The 27,074-nt window shown below is 28.6% G+C and overlaps 1 long non-coding RNA gene across 1 annotated transcript; it reads right to left on the bottom strand.

Moving 5' to 3' along the window:
* On the bottom strand, nucleotides 1-26,820 carry LOC149132107 (uncharacterized). Its single transcript, XR_016244887.1, has 2 exons — nucleotides 26,588-26,820; nucleotides 1-72 (listed from the first exon to the last, which is right to left on the bottom strand). It is a non-coding gene; the product is annotated as an uncharacterized LOC149132107 (long non-coding RNA).
* Between the last annotated feature and the right edge of the window lie 254 nt (nucleotides 26,821-27,074).

Here is a 27,074-nt window from a genome sequence, read left to right as displayed (position 1 = left end):
TACCTCTTTCCAAGTGCACATTAACAGGATGGCGACAAAAGTGCGGTACTCCAGCATGGCTGCAGGTCTGAGCTGAAATTACAAAAAAAAAAAAAGAAATGAAAAAGTGGATTCTTTTGGCTATAATGCATCTAATAATAAATCAACTCTTTCAGGGCGGTTGGAGACATTTTTTCCCTCGTTTCTATTTCCAATTGCCTGAGCATCTCCTATTTTGATAAAGGTCTAGAAAATAATGTTTACATCAAGGGCCCTCCGTATCCTTTTCCTACCATCCAGTAGCCCGCACCCCTATATAAGAACAAACTTTGATATCCATATACGTGGTATATCTTGTTTTCTAAATTCAATATTTCTATTCATTTCATAGTAAAACGGTGATTTCAACTATTTTCAAGAGTATTTATCGTCTGAAGCATTCACTGCCAATATGTTTACCGACGTTTCCTTCTGACCTGACAAGTTCACTGTTTATCAAATACGAACGAAAATTATAGATTTGTTAAACTGAATATCATACATTGTATAATTGCATTAAGCCTACTAATTAGGAGGCGATATTTCGAAGTGTGTAACGTGTGAATTCTCTTTTCATGGAAAATCATTCGAGAGTTTACGAGCGTAGATATATAATTTTTATTGTATGGAAATTCATCGCATTTTAGCTGGAAGATAAAGTTTAGTTAAATGCATACATATGGACCAAACACGATTGTTTCTCCATAATAGTTAACAAATCTACTTAAGTATCAATGCATGCTTTTTATAGAAAGGATATTTCAACATAGCAATTAATATTCAATATACTTTCTCTCTTCTTTCTCCTAATAGTCCGTTTATAAGTTTTCTTTCGTTTATATGTTTCTTGACAGACGATAAGCGACAGACAACAAGATTTTATAGTTTTTGCTTCATTGCTTCGATGTATTTCGTTTCCGATTCCGAGTGTTGCCAATGAAGCCTTGGTTGATAAAATAACAACTAGTAATATATTGTATCCATTTAATCAACCATATTCCTGAAATATTAGTCTTTTGCTCCGTCAAAAAGCAATTATTTCTATTTCTGCCAAACAAATACTATTGACCAATGGATAAAGAGAAATACCAGTAATTTACCTGTGGTCTTTTAATCGACTGTATGTTAGTCGTCGTGCCAAGACAAAAAGCAATTATTGTAATATTTTCACCAGAACAATTTCTATTCATCAATAGGTCGATATGCATTGAATATGTCGACTGATTATTAGAATTTAGGAGAAAAAAGACGAAAAGAAATAAAATGACATAAAAAGATATTAAATAACTAGAGTGGCTTTTATTTTTCTCTCTTCATTATAGCAATATATTTGAGTCAACATCGACCAAAGATATGGTGCTATCTCTTCCCAACCAATATTCATTTAATGGTGAAAAATAGCTTTTCATTCATTTCTAAGAGATAATGTTTTCACTACAATATATAACCATAATGCAGTGTATAAATGTGTGTGTGTGTGTGCATATATTAATAAATTCACATCTAAAGTGTCTAATATAAATGATATTAAACATTATTCTCATAATAAACATTGATTTCAGATGGAAAAACAGCAGTAAGCCAACAAACATGGCTTGAACCAAATACATACACACACATATTATATTCATTGTTTGTTGGGCGATTACATTGCCAATAAAACGAAAGTGATTTGCATACGATTATTTCTCTAATTATAAATAGGTTTGGTTTTTGATTTCAAAGGAATTTGACATTTCCACAGTATCTGCTTCTGTGAACTGCATGAAAATTTATCCGTGAGGCAGAAGTCGAGATTTTTGGAGAAAGAAATGGGCGAATGGCTTAAGATAGATAAATATTAGGACGTAATTTCAAGAGTTATTTAATTAATAACTCGCTCAAATGCCGACTGAGCTTCCACGCCAACGATTGAAATATTCTTGTTAATACACAGATTATTGTTCACGTGAACATGCAATTTCTATCACATGTATATGTGTGAGTGCGTGCGTGTGTATATGTGTGTGTTTGTGTGTCCGTTTGTATATGTGTGTGTGCGTTTATGTACGTGTATTTATAAATACACGTACACAAATTCACACACATATACAAACGCACACACAAACACACATATACACACGCACGCACTCACACACGTACACAAATTCTGTGAACCACCACGGACACACGCACTCAAACACACAAACTCACATACATCAACTTATACATTTAGTTGAGCCGCAGCATTCACTCACTTCCACACATATATACAATACACACACACATACATATCTGCATACATGTATCCATGCATACATACATACATACATACATACATACATACATACATACGCTCATAAGACCACAGGCGTAAAATTACACTCCTTGAATTCGATAGCGATGCCATTAAACAAGCACTATTTAAGAATTTAACATTTTATATTCTATTCCAGCAATTCCCAAATATTGACATTTTATTGCTTGACATATTCTAGCCGTGATTCTATTTGTAAAGCTTCCTTTAAGATAATTAGTTAGCGAATTATGGAAGAAACGCAATTAATATCAAACTGAGATTGCTAAAATTATATGTCCAGATAAACAAACATGAATAAATCCTTAAAAATCCAACAACTCAATTGATAACTGAATAGAATTTGCTGAATGGAATACAGCCAGATTGGTGCCTGAAAATCTCCAACCAGTGAAATCCTTTCGTAATGTTATAATAGTCAAGGGAATGAATATTTGCGATGAGATTCAGCAGCGAATGAAAAATTATTTCTACACAGTGTTCATTTCTACGCAGCTATTGAAACTACCTTCAGCACGCACTATTTAACAGCGTTTGTTTGCAGCTAAAGAGAAAACAAGTGAGCAAACAAAAGAATAAATCGACTAAAGTAGTATATATTTGGTGTACGATGATTAGAAATATGCCAAGTCAAATTTTCTTTAACACACACTTGTCCACACGAAAAACACAGTCGGACGGTTTTCATTAATCTTTATGCATATGCAAACGTTATAAACACGACGTGAGTAAAGAAAACTCATGAATGGAAATACTCTGAACTTGACAAACGATGGTAATTGTTTCCTATTGCGAGGAAATAACAAAGCCAGAACTGAGCGTCGAATTCGGTAACATCAAGCGGAGAAGAATCATATCCCCCCCCCTTGGGTTCATAGAATTTAAGGGTATTTTATGGTGCTTCTAATAGAATTGGTAGCAACACAATTGCGCTATGATTATTACCGTCATCGAAACAGATCTTCAGCAAAGCATCAATATAGCTCTGCGCTCATAAATATGAGTGCATGTATGTGTGCGAAAATACATGCGTGCTTATATATATGAACATACATCCATATATATATAACATATACATATAAACATATACATATATATACAACATATACATATAAACATATACATATATATACAACATATACATATAAGCATATACATATATATACAACATATACATATAAGCATATACATATATATACAACATATACATATAAACATATACATATATATACAACATATACATATAAACATATACATATATATACAACATATACATATAAACATATACATATATATACAACATATACATATAAACATATACATATATATACAACATATACATATAAACATATACATATATATACAACATATACATATAAACATATACATATATATACATATAAACATATACATATATATACAACATATACATATAAACATATACATATATATACAACATATACATATAAACATATACATATATATACAACATATACATATAAACATATATATACAACATATACATATAAACATATACATACAACATATACATATATATACATATAAACATATACATATATATACATATAAACATATACATATATATACATATAAACATATACATATATATACATATAAACATATACATATATATACATATAAACATATACATATATATACATATAAATATATACATATATATACATATAAACATATACATATATATACATATAAACATATACATATAAACATATACATATATATACATATAAACATATACATATATATACATATAAACATATACATATATATACATATAAACATATACATATATATACATATAAACATATACATATATATACATATAAACATATACATATAAACATATACATATATAAACATATACATATATAAACATATACATATATAAACATATACATATATAAACATATACATATATATATATATATAAACATATACATATATATATATATATAAACATATACATATATATATATATATAAACATATACATATATATATATATATAAACATATACATATATATATATATATAAACATATACATATATATATATATATAAACATATACATATATATATATATATAAACATATACATATATATATATATATAAACATATACATATATATATATATAAACATATACATATATATATATAAACATATACATATATATATATAAACATATATATATATAAACATATATATATATAAACATATATATATATAAACATATATATATATATATAAACATATATATATATATAAACATATATATATATAAACATATATATATATAAACATATATATATATAAACATATATATATATAAACATATATATATATAAACATATACATATAAATGTAAACATATACATATATATATATAAACATATATATATAAACATATATATATAAACATATATATATAAACATATATATATAAACATATATATATAAACATATATATATAAACATATATATATAAACATATATATATAAACATATATATATAAACATATATATATATATAAACATATATATATATAAACATATATATATATAGACATATATATATATAGACATATATATATATAGACATATATATATAGACATATATATATAGACATATATATATATAGACATATATATATATAGACATATATATATATAAACATATATATATATAAACATATATATATATAAACATATATATATATAAACATATATATATATAAACATATATATATAAACATATATATATAAACATATATATATATAAACATATATATATATAAACATATATATATATATATAAACATATATATATATAAACATATATATATATATATATAAACAAATATATATATATATAAACATATATATATATATAAACATATATATATATATAAACATATATATATATATAAACATATATATATATATAAACATATATATATATATAAACATATATATATATAAACATATATATATATATAAACATATATATATATATAAACATATATATATATATAAACATATATATATATATAAACATATATATATATATAACATATATATATATAAACGTATATATATATAAACATATATATATATATAAACATATATATATATATAAACATATATATATATAAAACATATATATATATATAAACATATATATATATAAACATATATATATATATAAACATATATATATATAAACATATATATATATAAACATATATATATATAAACATATATATATATATAAACATATATATATATAAACATATATATATAAACATATATATAATATAAACATATATATATATAAACATATATATATATATAAACATATATATATATATATACATATATATATATATAACATATATATATATATAAACATATATATATATATAAACATATATAATATATATAAACATATATATATATAAACATATATATATAAACATATATATATATAAACATATATATATATAAACATATATATAATATAAACATATATATATATAAACATATATATATATAAACATATATATATATAAACATATATATATATAAACATATATATATATAAACATATATATATATAAACATATATATATATATAAACATATATATATATATAACATATATATATATATAAACATATATATATATAAACATATATATATATATAAACATATATATATATATAAACATATATATATATAAACATATATAATATATAAACATATATATATATAAACATATATATATATAAACATATATATATATAAACATATATATATATAAACATATATATATATAAACATATATATATATAAACATATATATATAAACATATATATATATAAACATATATATATATATAAATATATATATATATATATAAATATATATATATATAAACATATATATATATAAACATATATATATATAAACATATATATATATAAACATAAACATATACATATATATATAAACATATATATATATAAACATATATATATAAACATATATATATAAACATATATATATAAACATATATATAAACATATATATAAACATATATATAAACATATATATATAAACATATATATATAAACATATATATATATAAACATATATATATATAAACATATATATATAAACATATATATATATAAACATATATATATAAACATATATATATAAACATATATATATAAACATATATATATAAACATATATATATAAACATATATATATAAACATATATATATAAACATATATATATAAACATATATATAAACATATATATATAAACATATATATATATAAACATATATATATAAACATATATATATATAAACATATATATATAAACATATATATATAAACATATATATATAAACATATATATATAAACATATATATAAACATATATATATAAACATATATATATAAACATATATATATAAACATATATATATAAACATATATATATAAACATATATATATAAACATATATATATATAAACATATATATATATAAACATATATATATAAACATATATATATATAAACATATACATATATATATAAACATATACATATAAACATATACATATAAATATAAACATATACATATAAACAAACATATACATATAAACATAAACATATATATTTATCTGTCCATATCTATCTGTGCATTCGTATACTATGTATACACTCATATATATATGATATACATATACATTCATATATATATATATGCATTATATATATATACACACATGTGTGTGTATGTATATATATATATATATATGCAGGTTCAAAAATGGCGATGGTGGTGGAGACGTGTAACACAATCACCTCTCTTGGACTAAATGTTATTTTTACGCCTCGACTAATAAATTATCTCTGGAATTTTAGTTTCTATAGAAAGGGTTTCCTTTAAGGAACTCTGTTGACCGGTGTTTGCAGGTGAGAGGACTCAGGGCACTGCTTGGGTAGCTAAATCCTGCTTAATTTGTTATATCTACCTATCTATCTACGTATTTATCTATCTGTTATCCCTCCTATGTATCATATCATATCATATCATATCATATCATATCATATCATATCATATCATATCATATCATATCATATCATATCATATCATATCATATCATATCATATCATATCATATCATATCATATCATATCATATCATATCATATCATATCATATCATATCATATCATATCATATCATATCATATCATATCATATCATATCATATCATATCATATCATATCATATCATATCATATCATATCATATCATATCATATCATATCATATCATATCATATCATATCATATCATATCATATCATATCATATCATATCATATCATATCATATCATATCATATCATATCATATCATATCATATCATATCATATCATATCATATCATATCATATCATATCATATCATATCATATCATATCATATCATATCATATCATATCATATCATATCATATCATATCATATCATATCATATCATATCATATCATATCATATCATATCATATCATATCATATCATATCATATCATATCATATCATATCATATCATATCATATCATATCATATCATATCATATCATATCATATCATATCATATCATATCATATCATATCATATCATATCATATCATATCATATCATATCATATCATATCATATCATATCATATCATATCATATCATATCATATCATATCATATCATATCATATCATATCATATCATATCATATCATATCATATCATATCATATCATATCATATCATATCATATCATATCATATCATATCATATCATATCATATCATATCATATCATATCATATCATATCATATCATATCATATCATATCATATCATATCATATCATATCATATCATATCATATCATATCATATCATATCATATCATATCATATCATATCATATCATATCATATCATATCATATCATATCATATCATATCATATCATATCATATCATATCATATCATATCATATCATATCATATCATATCATATCATATCATATCATATCATATCATATCATATCATATCATATCATATCATATCATATCATATCATATCATATCATATCATATCATATCATATCATATCATATCATATCATATCATATCATATCATATCATATCATATCATATCATATCATATCATATCATATCATATCATATCATATCATATCATATCATATCATATCATATCATATCATATCATATCATATCATATCATATCATATCATATCATATCATATCATATCATATCATATCATATCATATCATATCATATCATATCATATCATATCATATCATATCATATCATATCATATCATATCATATCATATCATATCATATCATATCATATCATATCATATCATATCATATCATATCATATCATATCATATCATATCATATCATATCATATCATATCATATCATATCATATCATATCATATCATATCATATCATATCATATCATATCATATCATATCATATCATATCATATCATATCATATCATATCATATCATATCATATCATATCATATCATATCATATCATATCATATCATATCATATCATATCATATCATATCATATCATATCATATCATATCATATCATATCATATCATATCATATCATATCATATCATATCATATCATATCATATCATATCATATCATATCATATCATATCATATCATATCATATCATATCATATCATATCATATCATATCATATCATATCATATCATATCATATCATATCATATCATATCATATCATATCATATCATATCATATCATATCATATCATATCATATCATATCATATCATATCATATCATATCATATCATATCATATCATATCATATCATATCATATCATATCATATCATATCATATCATATCATATCATATCATATCATATCATATCATATCATATCATATCATATCATATCATATCATATCATATCATATCATATCATATCATATCATATCATATCATATCATATCATATCATATCATATCATATCATATCATATCATATCATATCATATCATATCATATCATATCATATCATATCATATCATATCATATCATATCATATCATATCATATCATATCATATCATATCATATCATATCATATCATATCATATCATATCATATCATATCATATCATATCATATCATATCATATCATATCATATCATATCATATCATATCATATCATATCATATCATATCATATCATATCATATCATATCATATCATATCATATCATATCATATCATATCATATCATATCATATCATATCATATCATATCATATCATATCATATCATATCATATCATATCATATCATATCATATCATATCATATCATATCATATCATATCATATCATATCATATCATATCATATCATATCATATCATATCATATCATATCATATCATATCATATCATATCATATCATATCATATCATATCATATCATATCATATCATATCATATCATATCATATCATATCATATCATATCATATCATATCATATCATATCATATCATATCATATCATATCATATCATATCATATCATATCATATCATATCATATCATATCATATCATATCATATCATATCATATCATATCATATCATATCATATCATATCATATCATATCATATCATATCATATCATATCATATCATATCATATCATATCATATCATATCATATCATATCATATCATATCATATCATATCATATCATATCATATCATATCATATCATATCATATCATATCATATCATATCATATCATATCATATCATATCATATCATATCATATCATATCATATCATATCATATCATATCATATCATATCATATCATATCATATCATATCATATCATATCATATCATATCATATCATATCATATCATATCATATCATATCATATCATATCATATCATATCATATCATATCATATCATATCATATCATATCATATCATATCATATCATATCATATCATATCATATCATATCATATCATATCATATCATATCATATCATATCATATCATATCATATCATATCATATCATATCATATCATATCATATCATATCATATCATATCATATCATATCATATCATATCATATCATATCATATCATATCATATCATATCATATCATATCATATCATATCATATCATATCATATCATATCATATCATATCATATCATATCATATCATATCATATCATATCATATCATATCATATCATATCATATCATATCATATCATATCATATCATATCATATCATATCATATCATATCATATCATATCATATCATATCATATCATATCATATCATATCATATCATATCATATCATATCATATCATATCATATCATATCATATCATATCATATCATATCATATCATATCATATCATATCATATCATATCATATCATATCATATCATATCATATCATATCATATCATATCATATCATATCATATCATATCATATCATATCATATCATATCATATCATATCATATCATATCATATCATATCATATCATATCATATCATATCATATCATATCATATCATATCATATCATATCATATCATATCATATCATATCATATCATATCATATCATATCATATCATATCATATCATATCATATCATATCATATCATATCATATCATATCATATCATATCATATCATATCATATCATATCATATCATATCATATCATATCATATCATATCATATCATATCATATCATATCATATCATATCATATCATATCATATCATATCATATCATATCATATCATATCATATCATATCATATCATATCATATCATATCATATCATATCATATCATATCATATCATATCATATCATATCATATCATATCATATCATATCATATCATATCATATCATATCATATCATATCATATCATATCATATCATATCATATCATATCATATCATATCATATCATATCATATCATATCATATCATATCATATCATTTCATATCATTTCATTTCATTTCATTTCATTTCATTTCATTTCATATCATTTCATATCATATCATATCATATCATATCATATCATATCATATCATATCATATCATATCATATCATATCATATCATATCATATCATATCATATCATATCATATCATATCCGTGTGTGTATGTATTTTCAGTGTGTCTGTGTAAGCTTGTGCCTTAGTATCTGTGTTCGTATGTTCACGTCCTTCGTAACGTAGGGATTCAGCAAAACTGACCGATAGAATAAGTACCAGCCTTAATACACTCTAGGTGATTTGTACGAGTAAATCTTTGAAGGTGGTGCTCCAGCATGGCCGCAATCCAATTACTGAAGATAAAAGGACTATCGTTGCGACGACAGGCTGATCAGGCTGAAAGGGATTTTATTGAGAAGTTTTCCCAGTCAACGCTTGCCTCGGGCTAAAACAAGAATACTAACACAGCGAATAAGTGACGCAGCTTATATATCATTAGAAGACATATTTCATATTTGAAATCCTTATATTTTCATGAAAGAAAAATGTGTTGGTCACTGAATATGGATCAGAGACTGAATAATTGATTGCTGTATGAATAATTGTCCACTTCCAACCATTGTTTGAAGCGATATAACATCAATTTAACGTGTTTGATATTCTTCTTTCTTGACACGTTCTCCATTTTGATTCAAGGCAAATATACATTTTTTCGCAAACGATGCTATATATTTTCCAAACGACTCACACGCGTCATTCATTTTATGATCTTTTATTTCCGAAAGTAATTAAAAAAAAAAAAAAATAAATAAAAAAAACTGATGTAGCCTATCGCTTGCTCATTATTCTGTAAGCGACTATTTTTCTGTTGTTGCTATCACTGTTGTAATTCTGTATTTCTGGAATTATTCCTTTGATCATATTTGTTACTAAAACCCATATTTCAGTTTTTATATAATTTAAACCACAGTAACTGCTCACATTTTATTGAATATATTTCATTCAGCTACAACTGGATGTGTAAGCTGTTTTCATTATGACGAGGGAATTCTTTGTATCGTGTTATCAGGTCGAAGATATTTTTCAAATGGCTCAGCCTAGCTTTCGTATAAGCTACGAATGTTTCCTTAACTAATCTGAATTCAAATCTTTCAATAGCTGTCACGTAGGTTCGAATACAAAAACCATAAAATTTCACACACACACACAGATATGTATATATATCGAAGTGAACATATCGGCCGTCTCAGACACTCGTCAGAGACTACTCTCCGGAACTGTGCCGGCCGAAACGACAGGCAAATTGACGCGAAACCGCAAGCTGGGTGGATGGTTCTCAGCAAAATCTAAGCTCCTCGCGTTCGATTCACCTGCACGACAGATTGCTGAGTCTGTGTGACAAGGCAAAGCAACGCAACTGGTGCGGCGATGATGCACACAGAGCTGTGCCACCCGACTGCATACTCACGGGTGAATAGGGCTGGAATTGTGGAGGGATAACCGAAGCGGACAAACAATAATTGGCACAAATAGCAACAAAGGAATGCACCGCATGAGACGTTACAGATAGTAGACAGAAATGCGAAAACTTTTGGATAAAATACTGTCCATTTGTTTTTTTCTTTCCATCTTTCCTTTTGTGTGTGTGTGTGTGGGGGGGGGGAGCATGCATGTGTGTGTTTGTATCTATGTATGCATGTGTGTGTGGTAGCAGCAATGCCAGTTATTAAAATAAAATTTATATTTGTCTTATCTTTTATTTCAGAACTTCTATGTTGTTGTCTTTTTTACTTCTAATAGAAGTGCTATATACTACACATATTTCTCCCCAAACCCGATCACCACGAACAAGGCAACCCTCCAAAGACTTCGATGCCCCTCAGAGATTTCTTTGAAATTTTAGAATTCACACTTCAAAGAAGCATGTTGGATGTTGCAGACACACAACGGCTTAGAACGAGAGTTGAGATGATCATGGCTTGAATGTCTTTATTCACAAGTCTACTAGGTCGACGTGAACATAAGAATTTTAAGCAACAATAACAACTGCAACATCACAATATAAAATGTTATAACAACACAAGACCATATAGATATCAGCTTATAATTCAACTTTTTGTTTTTCATTACATTTCCTTTATTTTAAATTACTTTCCTTGTCATTCTTTTATTTTTAACCTGATCAATTTTCTTCATTGCTATAAGCAAACTAAAGAAATTACATACATCGGATGCAACATTATTTTCTCCCAATTCTTTCCACTTTTATTATTGTTTCTTTTTTACCTTTCAAATATATAGTTTCGTACAAACATTTTGAGTATTATGTAGTTGTAATATCATTTTCTTCTTTTCTAATTCTACCCTATTTACGTTAAACAGACGCTGTTAATTTTATGATCAAATCGCTAACAGCTGCTGTTTTATTTCGTTTTGTTTTTGCTTCTGATTTAAGTACAGTATATTTATAACTTTGAGTTTTCGGACAACAGTAAAAGTTGTGCCAGCGTTTCAAGTTTTAATGGTACAGTGTTAAAAATAATGGATTAATTTTTACGTAAACTTCCTATTTATTAATTCCTTTTCAATATAAATATTACGAATACGTAAAATTTAGGTTGCATTGTTCATTAAAACAACAAAGAATGTATGTAATCCATTTCGTGTTCACAGAGTGTATCTGTTACCGAATGAAACATATCCGTTCGACAATATTCTCGCACTACAATAATATTCTTTCTTGTAAGGCGGTGAGCTGGCAGAAACTTTAGCACGCCGGGTGGAAATGCTTAGCAGTGTTTCGTCTGTCTTTATGTTCTGAGGTCAAATTCCGCCGAAGTCAACTTTGCCTAAGTACTAGTTATGTACTGGGATCGATTTAATCGACTGATCCCCTCCCACGCTTGTGCCTAGAGCAGAAAAGAATATTTCCTTTTTTGTAGATCTTACGGCCGTTAGTACAACAATCAAATTGTAGTACAAAAGTTATTTAGGAGAACAGGAGGGAAATAAAAGGTTAAAATAATAGATTCAAGACAGCAGGCTCGTCACGGAGAAGAGCCAGTTAATATTTATAACTCCAGTACTTGACTGATACTTTATTTTATCGACCCTTGAGAAGATGAAGAGCGAAGTTGAATTCGGTGGCATTCGAGCTCGAAACGTAAAAAAAAAAAGCTAACCTAAGAAATATTGCATGGCATTTTGTTCGAAACCCGAAGAAGGAATAACCGTTTCCTCTTTACATTTCCATCCCTTATTCTCCTCTTTCTTATTATCAACATCGATTTCTAACATTAGCAAAGCCATGAATGTTTCTGTGGATGGAGACTATATTCGATTAAATCGACGCCATTGCTTGAAACGAACAGCGAAGGATCAAAGGCAAAGTCGATCTCGAGGTCATTACAAATGATCTAAAAAGTTAAAGAGAAATCAGGGGTCACAGCCATTTGGGGCGGAGTAGTTAATTACAAAGCAAGCACATATTTTTAAGATCATTTCATTTCAACACAGCATGTCGTCTGATGCTGTAATAATTCTAACCAAACACCACACTTCTCGTTATAAATATTGACTGGCATCGTCCCTGGAAATTCCAATGTCATTAAGATGTTTCTTTTGTGTATTTCGTTGCTTAAAATTATAGATCCTTTGAAAGGAGTAGAGTCAGTTCAATCGGATTATTGTTGTATCTATTAATTACAAAGTGGATTACAACAAGATTTGAACTCAGAACAGAAACAAGTGTAACATAATAAAGCAGTTTAACCGGCACAGGCGGTAAGCTGGCACAGACATTTGCATGTTGGTCAAAATGGTTACTGGCATTTCTTCCGTCTTTTCACGCTCTCAGTTCAAATCCTACCCAGGCAAACCTTGTCTTTTATCCCTTCTGCGTGGATAGAATAAGTATCAGTCAAGTACCGGGGTACACATTATAGACTTCGCTTTCCTCTCAAAATTGCAGGCTTTGAACCTTGTAAGGGAGCACTACCCCGTTCAGGAGTCATGTTGAGACCTCTGGCAATTATACGTTATAGAAACCAGATAATAATATTTATGAGTCCCTTTACTACCCGTAATTCCATTAACAATTATTTTTAAGTCTCGGTACCCTCGTGATTGGAGAAAATGATAGAGTGCCTTAAGACACAAATTGCACTTCTTATGTGCATGTTTTCGAGACTATCTGGGTTGATTTACCATAATGCTTTTTTTTTATTCTGAAGGACTGTTCTATAAAATACTTACTAATTAAAAGTTAAGACGACTTGCATCCCTCGATATCGTACATCCCTCACCAGCAAGGACTACTTAAAAGAGACCCATCGGTTGTTGGAGCATCGCTTGTGTGGTGCAGAGACATCGTCAGCCAAGAGTAATAGGAATTACCAACAAATTGTGGATGCAGCGATGCACTGTTGCAGCTGCTGCTGCACATCCGCCTCCTACTACTACTACTACTACGTACTTTTGTATATCGCAAAAGTAAAATAGATGTCAGCACTCGTATTATTGTGCGGATGTCATTTGTTTGGTTTCTTAATTTGAATAGATCATACATATACATCAGGAGAAACACAACAGCAGAGTTTGTCCATGGAAGATTTAGTTGTATCATCTTCTGTGCGTTTTATTAACAAAACAAAATTACTTATAACCTGATTGCATTGTCAAATATTGCATAACTTTCGTTATTGATCTTCCCTAGTTGGAGCAATCGAAGCTATGACGCTGTCAGCATTCCATATGAATACTAAAGCCGCTGGCACGATTTATACAAACTGAAAAGATACAATACAAAATATTCCTTACGTAACTGAAATGTTTCATTGCCAATGATTTTCTCTTATGATGATATTCTGAAAAGGTTTTATCAAATTAATTCATTCTGTGAGTTTATCTCAAAGAAAGACGTTTTGGATTGCTGCTCACAATCCCGAATATTTCATGAGGTTAGTTCTTTTGTGTGGTTGTTTGAGCTAATTTTTGACTTTCATTTCTAGCAATTGCAGATGCTATTTTGCAATCTCATTCATTAATTTTACCTTTTGGGTTTTAATTGCTACAGCCACCTGTATTATAATGCATTTAATATACACTAATATATTATCATTATTATATATGATGCATAAACAAATAAGTGTATTAGTTTGACGCTCGGGAAAGTGAGAAAATTCTTTTACATTTCGAGCCTACGCTCTTCAACAAAAAGAAGAGAAAATAAACAGAGAGAGAATATATATATATATATATATATATATATATATATACACACATATATATATACGGTAGATGGAAGGACCGAGAATTTTTATTAATCACGACGATTGTTTCCATACATCTAGCATCGATGCCTCACGGCTGGGATACTTTACAACTGATTCCGGAGCGCCAGCCGGTGCAGATGTGTCTCTTCGGGTTATACATAGATAAATGCCCTGGCGCAAAATGGAAGGCATATGTTCACTCCCTCATACAAGTATCCGCGTAGATATAAGCAAAGCACACGTGTGGTTTGGTACATACACATTCACATAGCAAGTTAAATAGTTACTTGGTGTTAATAAGAATGTGGAGGTTAATGCTAAACTTAATTCCTCCTTACCTTAAAGTAAATTATATTAACACTTAAAGTCATTCCCACTACATTTTGCCAAAGTACATTTATATGTATGTAGGCATCTTGATAATATTAATGACCTTATTGGACAACAGAATAGACAGCGATTCCTCGGAGTATGGTCGGCATCTCCTGGAAATGATATTGTATGGATCTACCTACCTTACTATGGACCACGTTACGCTATACTTAATCTTATCGCTACACAATATTTACATGTTTACCCTGTTCTATTTCCTACAGTATTTGAAATTTACCAACCGTAATTACTGTTCTTTATCTCTTGTTATAATTAAAATCTTCCTGATTAGTTTTACTATTGCTCTCCTTTGTCATTAAGAATAATAAACTCCTCAATATCTCCGCAAAATTTGCACCTACCAAGCGGAAATGCTTAAAACCTCTGTAACGCTATATCCTTCCTCGTGCACAAGTTTTCTCAATCTGTTTATCTTTCACTCTTTGTAAATCACGATATCTAACTCTATATCTACGAAAACATTTAGCTGCTCTCATAAATCTCATACATTTTTTTTTTAACCTTGTAATGTTTTCGCTCATACAAACACATTTTCTATACATATATCGTTCTAATGGTTTGCTATTCAATAAATCTCTTCACATCTATGTAGGTAATTTTTCTAAATTTTCCCAAATATTTTGTACCAGCCTGAAATATTTGTTTTAATTTCTTCTACTCCAAAATAATCCCAAGGTAAATGACTTCTACGCATTCCTTCGTCACCAACCTCGCTCAAGGTTTTATTTCATACCCGAAATTTTTTATCAGTTTTCGGATTTATCACATATACCTCTTTATATCAATCTCTTTGAAACAACTAGAGAAATGGATAAATAAATACATACATACATGGCACATATATATGTCTGTGTGTGTGTGTATATATATATATATATATATATATAAATATATATATATATACTTTAGATATATACACGTATACATATACATGCATACATATACATATCTACATGCATACATATACACATATACATGCATACATATACACATATACATATGTATATATGCATACATTTACACACAAACACGTATATAGATGTGTGTGTGTGTGAGTGTGTATGTATGCATATATACATGTATATACACACACACACACACACACATATATATGCATAGATATATATGGATGTATATATACATACATATACATGTGATCATTTAAACTTTAACCTTGTTTCAGCTATAGACATCTCTTGAACTCACGTTTTATCGCTTTACAGCTTACTTTATTGGTCTCCCTTTCCCCCTCACTTTCTCTCTTCTCTTTCTTTCTCTTTCTGTCTCTGTCTCTCTCTCTTTCTCTCTCCCACTCTATTGCTGTCCATAAATCTCTCTCACCCTATTTTCAAAACTCACTCATTAGTTCCTTACAATCATTTCTTTGAAATTTTCTTGCTTTACAACCTGGAATTTTCCATTATCCTTATTAGGAAATTGAACTGGCATCTATTTTTACACTTGACTCCGCCTTAGTTTTATTATCAGTTACATGTTACCTATATTTAAAAAACCCTCAGTATTTCTTTTATGTTTCACGAGGTCATTTTGACCGTAACACGTCGCAAAATATTTCAACAAATAATTTCTTTTAGCGCCAGCATATCTTCTGTCTATCACTTCTTTCACTCATTAGACTGCGACCATGCTGGATCATTTCCTTGACTTTTATAGTCGAACGAACCGACCCAAGTCTATAATCTTTAAGTCTTGGTACGTATTGTATCGGTGTCTTTAGTTCACACACATACACACAACACACACGTTATCCAACGCTTTGTTTTTTTACCTAGGTTCCAGTTGGGAGGGATTTGACAAGTTTATAAATCAGGGTGTAGAGATGTGTAAAATTTTCCATGTTCTCCTACGCGCTCCAAGAAAGATGAGGTAAAAATTGGAAGCAGGAAGTAAGGATTCCATGAAACGTGTGTGGTAGAAGAAAAAGGTGGCGGGTGGGGGCATAGGGAATAAACTGGTAGAAGATACAGTAAAATTACATGTACAAAGCTATTTTAAAATTATATTTAAGTGAATGTCAGTCATGGACTTTTATTTATTAATTTATAGTAGATAAGATTTGGAAGAAAACCACTCGCTAAATGTTCTGCAGTTTTGTAATACTAAAGTCTATTTCGTAATGTTAATTGCCGGGTTTAGAACAAGGCCACGTTTATTATTATTATTATCATTTACCTTTTTCTCAGCCTTGACCAACTCTAATGTCAAAGGTTTCTCTTTGTGGCCATTTCGTTTTAAATAATGTATCTCGAAATCCATTGTTCCAGTGTCTTGTCATTTTTCTAAATGGGTCGGGTGTCGTTTCATGAAAACGCACCTATTATGACTAGTATAACACACATGAGTGTAGAAAGTTTCCGTTAACACATTTTTAGTTTTATTTTATTTGGTGGTAACAGGTAAATATATGATTATTATTTGTTTGGCTGTCACACCCTTGTAGATAATTCTAATAGTTTCTTGTTATATAATACTTTTTATTTTGATGCTGAAAATAACAGTTCGTGATTATAACTAAGTTATGAAAACAAACACCTCAAAGTGTTGCTACAAAGTTTGGAAGTATGGTAGAGAAGTATTGATCTAGAAAGAGTTACTTTTATTTATTTGAAAAACAAAGCATAATTAGCAATTTATGGTAAATCATTTTTCCTGCGTGTAATTATTATTCTTGCTTCCTTTTTATGTCTAGGTTGAATTTAGACAAGACAGCACTTTTTCTGCAAAAGTTTCGAATTTTTTACTGTGTTTTTATTACATTTTAGCGAGTATGTTATATATTTTTTATTGTATGGTTTATATATTTTTATTGTTTCTCTGAAGTCAGTCGGTGAGCGAGCGAGATCGTTACCACATCGAACAATATTCCTAGCGGCATTTCTTCCGGTTTTTTATCTTCTAAGTTCAAATTCCGCCGTGGATAACCATTGTTCTTCATTTCTGTGTTGAGAAAATAACTATCAATGACGCCAAAATTTCAAACAATTGTTGTTATAGTGAAATAATATTATAGTTGTAAATTTACGAAAAACATAATATCTCAGTGAATTTTGACTTTGTTCTGGTTTAGAACATGAAATATACTCTAAATAGTGATAATCCACTCATAGCTATCCTGTCTCTTTTCAGATAGTGTGTATCGGGAACTGGATTAACCAATGCGTTCCCGATCTTTTTTTTTTATTATTTGCAATATGTGTGTGATTTAACAGTTATATGTTGCAGCTTAAGCAACAACATAAAATTTCACAAACGGCACGTGCTTAATTGTTTTTCATCATGTAGTACCATGTTAATGTATATCTCATTCCTTTCCCTGTAACACCTCACAGAAAATAACACATTTCTCTTATGCAATACAAATTTTCTCGCAGTTTTATTTTTTGACGCTCGAAATATCAGGTCGAGTTTAAATTTCTAGTTGATGAAAAAAATACATATCTCTTAGTATTGCTAGAAAGTATTGATCGTAAAACTGATTACGTTTCTTATTTCAAATAGAAAAAGAAACCAGTATATCATTAGCATTCTATGGCTTGTGAGTTTTGTATAAGATTTTTTAGAATTATTTTCTGAGTTTATATTGTTTTTTCTAGAAGACAGTTCTTTATAATTGTTATTTCTATTACATCTCTGAAATGCTGAGTAATTTGCATTTTGTGTGCTAAACTCTGTATTTTATGTTTTATTTTAAAAAGAAAACTTTATATTGTATGCTGTGTATTTTAGGTAGAATATTAACCTACAATTTCAGCTATGTTAACGTATTAATGCCGACTACATTGTTGTCAATAATTTAGTGGGATCTCTAGTTATTTTGCACCGTTACTGTTCCTATTAACAATATTCTTATAACAAAGTATAACGTCCATTACCACCATTCTTCTTCGTTTGTATTAAATATGTGGTGACATTACAAATCCGTGATAGATAGCTCGTATATCTTCAATTGGTAATTATGGTCAGGGAAGTTACTGAAGGAAAAAAACCTATGACCAAACGTGCTCCAACCGTGACCCTCATTTCCTTGTATGTATAACGAATGTATTATCTACGTGTGGTTCTATTTAAAAGAGTAGAGAATCGATTGGTTTCATTTATGGTCAAAGTATTCAAGTTCAAATTATATTTACGAAGTTGTGTATTTTCGGGCAGAGTGAATTGCGAAATGGCGCTATATAATATCAAATATTTTTTCTAATTTTCTGTTTTGATATGTAATACTATTTTCCAGTATTATCAAATACTCCTGCATGTCACACGCAATTATAACATCTTCATACAATTTTGGAGTACTACAGTAAATAGATGTACATAATGAGGACACAGTTTGGATTATAACTATCTACATGCATGCATACACACACACACATTCACACACGGACACATACACACGCGCACGCACAGACGAACACACGCACACCCAAGGACAGGCCGTAGATATATATGATGAGCTGGCAGAATCATTAGAACGTTGGACGAAATGCACAGCGGTATTTCGTCTGACGTTATATTCTGAGTTCCAGTTCCGCCGAGGTCGACTTAGCCTTTCATCCTTTCGGTTCGACGTAATCGCCTTAATCCCTTTGTCTGTCTCCTCTATGTTTAGCCCTCTGTTTGCAATATATATATATATATATATATATATATATATATATATTTCAACTAATACCCTTTGAGTTGTCACGTATTGCTGGTTTCAATTAAGCTGATTAATCTTATTTGATTATTTAAGTGCATGATTGATAGTTATTTTTATATAATTTAATACTCCTTTGTATTCTTTCCCCAATGGAATAATGCTGTATTTATTTTCCCATCGCCATTTCTTCCTTCTTATGCCATTAACGTCTTCATTAGGATGCTAAACCCTTGGTAATCTTTACGATTTAGGGATCAACAAGACTTCAACATTCTGAAGTGCTTTGCTTTTTATTTTGAAATGGTTTCTTTTGATTAGTGTTCTTGTAGTTGACTTCCTTTCGTATTCTTTTATTCTTTTACTTGTCTGCCATTTGAGTGCGGCCACGCTGGAGCACCGCCTTTAGTCGAACAAATCGACCCCTAGTATTTATTGTATTGGTCTCTTTTGCCGAAACGCTAAGTTACGGGGACGTAAAACATACCAGCATCGGTTGTCAAGGGATGGTGGGGGACAAACACACACACACACATTATATATATATATATATATATATATACAACGGGCTTCTTTCAGTTTCCGTCTACCAAATCCGCTCACAAATCTTTGGTCGGGCCGGGGATATAGTAGAAAACACTTGCCCAAGGCGTCACACAGTGGGACTGAACTCGGAACCATTTGGTTGGTAGGCAAACTACTTACCACATAGTCCCTCCTGCGCCTAGAAGTTAGTAATATTTTACGTCTGGCTGAGATAGCTTATAATCAAAGACATTCCAGCCGTGACTGTATCCTTGATTATAATATCCAAAATGTACTTCCTTCTTGGAAATTATTGAATTTGAAACACTGTTTATTTAGTTGTATTTAACCGGGTGAAAATAAGTTTCCTTCCCAACCACATTGTCTCGGGTTCATTTGATATATATATATATATATATATATATATATATATATATATATATATATATATATATATATTACGGATATCCTTGAGTTTTTGTCTACTAAATCTACTGACGAAACTTTGGCCGATCATGGTAATACAGAAGCCACTTGGAACAGGTGCCACACAGTGGGAATGAACCTGAAAATTGGCCTCGATGAGATTTGAAATCAGAACGAAGAGTCCAGACAAACTGCGCAAAGTAATCGTAATCTCTCTGCTGTTACAACCATTCTATCAATTTGATGCCTTCTTTTGTCCAGACATGTGGCAGGGTTTCTAGAGCATCCAACACTTTTTAATACAGCAACATATAGGCTGAGCAGGTTTTGGCAGCTATTTTATTGCACGTCGTCTGACCACGTCGAGGCCTGCTTCTTTGCCTAGCGGTTATTGACGAGTGAGCCGAATGCATATCTCCAGTCGTTGGTGTGTGAGAGTTTGCAGACCATACGTTGAAGAAAAGTTTTCTTGGTCTCTTGATGATCTTCGTTTCTGCGTGTAGGAATAATAATAGCTTTTCTTTAAATTAGTTTCCATTTTTTTTACAATACCGCTATTTCTTACAAAACAGAACATTACACACCCACATACACACGTATATATCTATATACAGAAGGCATTCAATAGATAAAGAATATCTATGGATTTATTGGTGTTTTTGGTTTAGTTGAATTAGCAATAACTTCCCGTTCTGATTTTACTGATATGATGAAAATCACACATTTTCCCCCTCTCGATCCGCCGCCTCCCTCTTACTCCTTGTCATAACTTATGTTTTGTCTAGCTTTGGTCGGCTTTGCGAACGAAGCTATGAATTAATATTCTACAGTGATGACAGCATATAGAAATAAAGAGTGCTTATAAAATGCAAATTTATTCCTAAAGCCATACGTGCATCAGCATATTTGTTTTTATGTATTGTTGACATGGTTGGTATAATGTATATAAAATTGTTTAATATCCTGTCATGTGCTTCTAGTAGATTACAATACATGTATTCAGATAAGTTCTAAACTATATCTTTCCACATCATCAATTTACACAAGCACACGTTAACATCCCACATACACATATCAACGCACTAATTCCAAAGATCGTCTTCCCACGTCATCGCTTTACACAAACACACACAAATATCGCACGTAAATAAGCACGCACATATTCATTGGCTAAAATACGAAATATACGCTTACTTCCAATCTAATCTACAATAATAGTACACTCAGCAAAAACGTATTTAAAAACACTTCGCTTTTCGTTATGTTAATACGATGTGTAATTCAAACAAATCTAATGCATTATATTGGTTTCATATTTTGGCACAAGGACCGATATTTCGATTATAACTGGTATTTATTTTTATTTCTTTATTGCCCACAAACGGCTAAACATAAAGGAGACAAACAAGGACAGACAGAGAGTTAAATCGATTACATCGACGCCAGTGCGGGTTCTCATTCGCAAGGTATCTTTCGATGTTATTATTCCAGTTCACTGCCTGGACTCGAACTCGGAATCTTGGGGTTAGTAGCCCGCGCTCTTAACCACTACGCCATATGCCCGTGGATAAGTATGGAGTAAATTTTAGGGCTTATAAATCTAAAATTCTCCTATCCTTCCTTAATACCGGTTCCCATATGCTATTGATATTTGCACTCGGCCTGCTTAGGAGGTTGTTGTGTCCTAGCATATGTGCTGCTTCTTTTAGTTTTCGTATTTTCCAGTGGTGTTCTCTGTCTATTATTTTAACTTCATCCCATAGGGGGGGGAGTCTCCATTTATATAGAACTCCATTAAATCTAGACCTGTAACACTAATATGTCTGACGCTGTGCAGGGATTGGTTGAGGGTAGATGCAAAGAGAGAGAGAGAGAGAGCGAGTGAGGAAAAGTGTTAGCGTGAGAACTAGGGTAAAGGGATTGCTGTAATGTGTTTAAATAGTTACAAGAATAAATACAACGAAATAAGAAATAAAGAAAGAGACAGAGAGAGGAGGAGGTGAGTGTGCACATGAGTGCAGTTATATGACTTCAAATGTCGTTTGATAAAATATCATCAAAGGCAGTCAAAATAGGTTGGTTCTTTTGCACGTTTTAATGTACAAAATGTTCAATACCTTCTTTCCGTCGATGTATCTATCTAACCGTATTGATAGATACGTCGACTGAAAGTATATCGCAAGGTGGACTTTAAAATTATATCGATAGATGGTTAACATAAAATGAAATACTTTGCAATAAGTTTTCGATGACACTATTTTACGTCTTCTATCCCAAAGATGTGGACATGTTGGACACGATTTATTCAGATTGCATTTTGGTTAGTTTAATTTTTTTCCTTTCTTAAGTTTAAATGCATGTCCATATTAACACAGCAAGCAGATACACACATACATAGAAAGAAGCGTAGATGAGACAGACAGATAGATAGATAGATCAGTAGGTATTCCATCACGCAGTTTTATAGATATAGAAATTGATAGAGAAATAATTGAACTGAAATCAAATGAAAAGAAGTGAAAATAAACTTGATTGACAGGTAAGTTGAACCGAGTCTTGTTACTGATACAGGGGAGGGGCGACGGTGGTCGGACAGTGAGAAGTATAGTTTTTTTCTAATCTTTATAGTCCTATCACTTATCACTCGAGGCATTCGCTTAGGAGTAATTAATTATAGTCTGCTAAATCAAAACTTATATTTGTTTATAAAATGTGGACAATAATTGACCACAAGATACATTTTTCTAGGGTTTTGTTTAAAAAAAAGCAATCACATGACGATTTGCTAACGCTTTACCAACGCACAGCGCAGAGTGATACTATAGAGAGTGGCATTGATTCTGTTCGATACGTACAATTACTGACTTACTGAGGTAAGCTTAAAAATAATAGATAAAAACTCACAAAATATAACAGATAATGATAAAGCTTTCAAGGAGGTTCTTTCATGAAATTGCACCTTGAATACGACAAACGAGGATTTGTTACGCCAAGAAAAAGCAACAAAAATCAACAACGCGAGGACGTGATACAGATTGTGTTACTGGACGCTCGGGAAAGGAAAGAAAGAGAATTTGACGGTTCGAGCGGAGCTCTTCGTCGGAAACATATGAAAGTCCAAAGAAGGGAAGACGGAAGAAGAAAAAATAGCCAACGATATCCACAAGGTTACATTGGGGAATCACACACACACACATATATATATATATATATATATATATATATATATATATATATATATATATATATATATATATATATATATATGTATAGGTACATAAATAAATATATATATATATATATGCATAGGTACATAAATAAATGTATATATATATGCATAGGTACATAAATAAATATATGTGTGTGTGTGTGTGTGTGTGTGTGTGTGTGTGTGTGTGTGTGTGTGTGTGTGTGTGTGTGTGTATGTGTGTGTGTGTGTATAAAAAATTATTAGTTACAGAATAAAATCATTACCTTTGGGTCAACGATTCAACATACAGCAGTACCCTCAATAAACGGTAAAAAAATACATAAGAAAATATATATAAAAAATAAAAATAAAATACACAATATAAATTCTTTTTTTCTATTAATAACATAGAAATAAATCAAATTTGGGTTAAAAATATAACACAATATATGTATATTTTTTTTAAAAATTTCAATTCGAATAAAACTAAATAAAAATTCAAAATAGACAAATAAAGCAAAATAGAATAAGATAAAATTAAGTAAAATAAAATACTATAATAATCCATCGACTAACATAATTTTTTCTGATGAGAAAACATTAAAATGACAAAGAACTTTAAAATAATTTAACATCATTTAAAGTTATATTAGAAAGTCCTGTACTTACCTCAAAGTACACATAAAAACAGCAGACTTCCAGAGGTAAAATCCGTGAGCAGAGGCTCACCAAACTTACAAAGGTTCATAAAACCAACTGGTCAAAAACATAAATCAAAACACACACACAAGCACCTATGGCCGTTTCAAGGGTTCACCACCGTAGTCCATACACATCATAGTGCAATCCGGTGATGACCCCCTTCGCAATGTAACAATTACAAACAAACATCAGGACATGCAAAAAGAATTATTTTTTATCTTATGACAGGCTTATATAGTCAAGAGGGAAAAACTAGTCCACGTCATGAATAATTAAATAAAAACAGGAATTCAAATTAGCTGTAGTAACTAATGTAAACCTTCAGGTTTCAAATCAACCCTAACGCAGACAAATAATCTTATTTATATTTTCTATTTTTATTTTTATTTCTATATACCTTCAAGAAAGTGGAGGAAAACCTATGATTGCAAAAGGGGATCACTTCAGTGAATTT

The sequence above is a fragment of the Octopus bimaculoides genome, chromosome 18, assembly GCF_046866305.1.
Source record: "Octopus bimaculoides isolate indiv1 chromosome 18, ASM4686630v1, whole genome shotgun sequence".
Lineage (NCBI taxonomy): Eukaryota > Metazoa > Mollusca > Cephalopoda > Octopoda > Octopodidae > Octopus > Octopus bimaculoides.
This window is presented reverse-complemented; position numbering and strand designations above follow the sequence as displayed.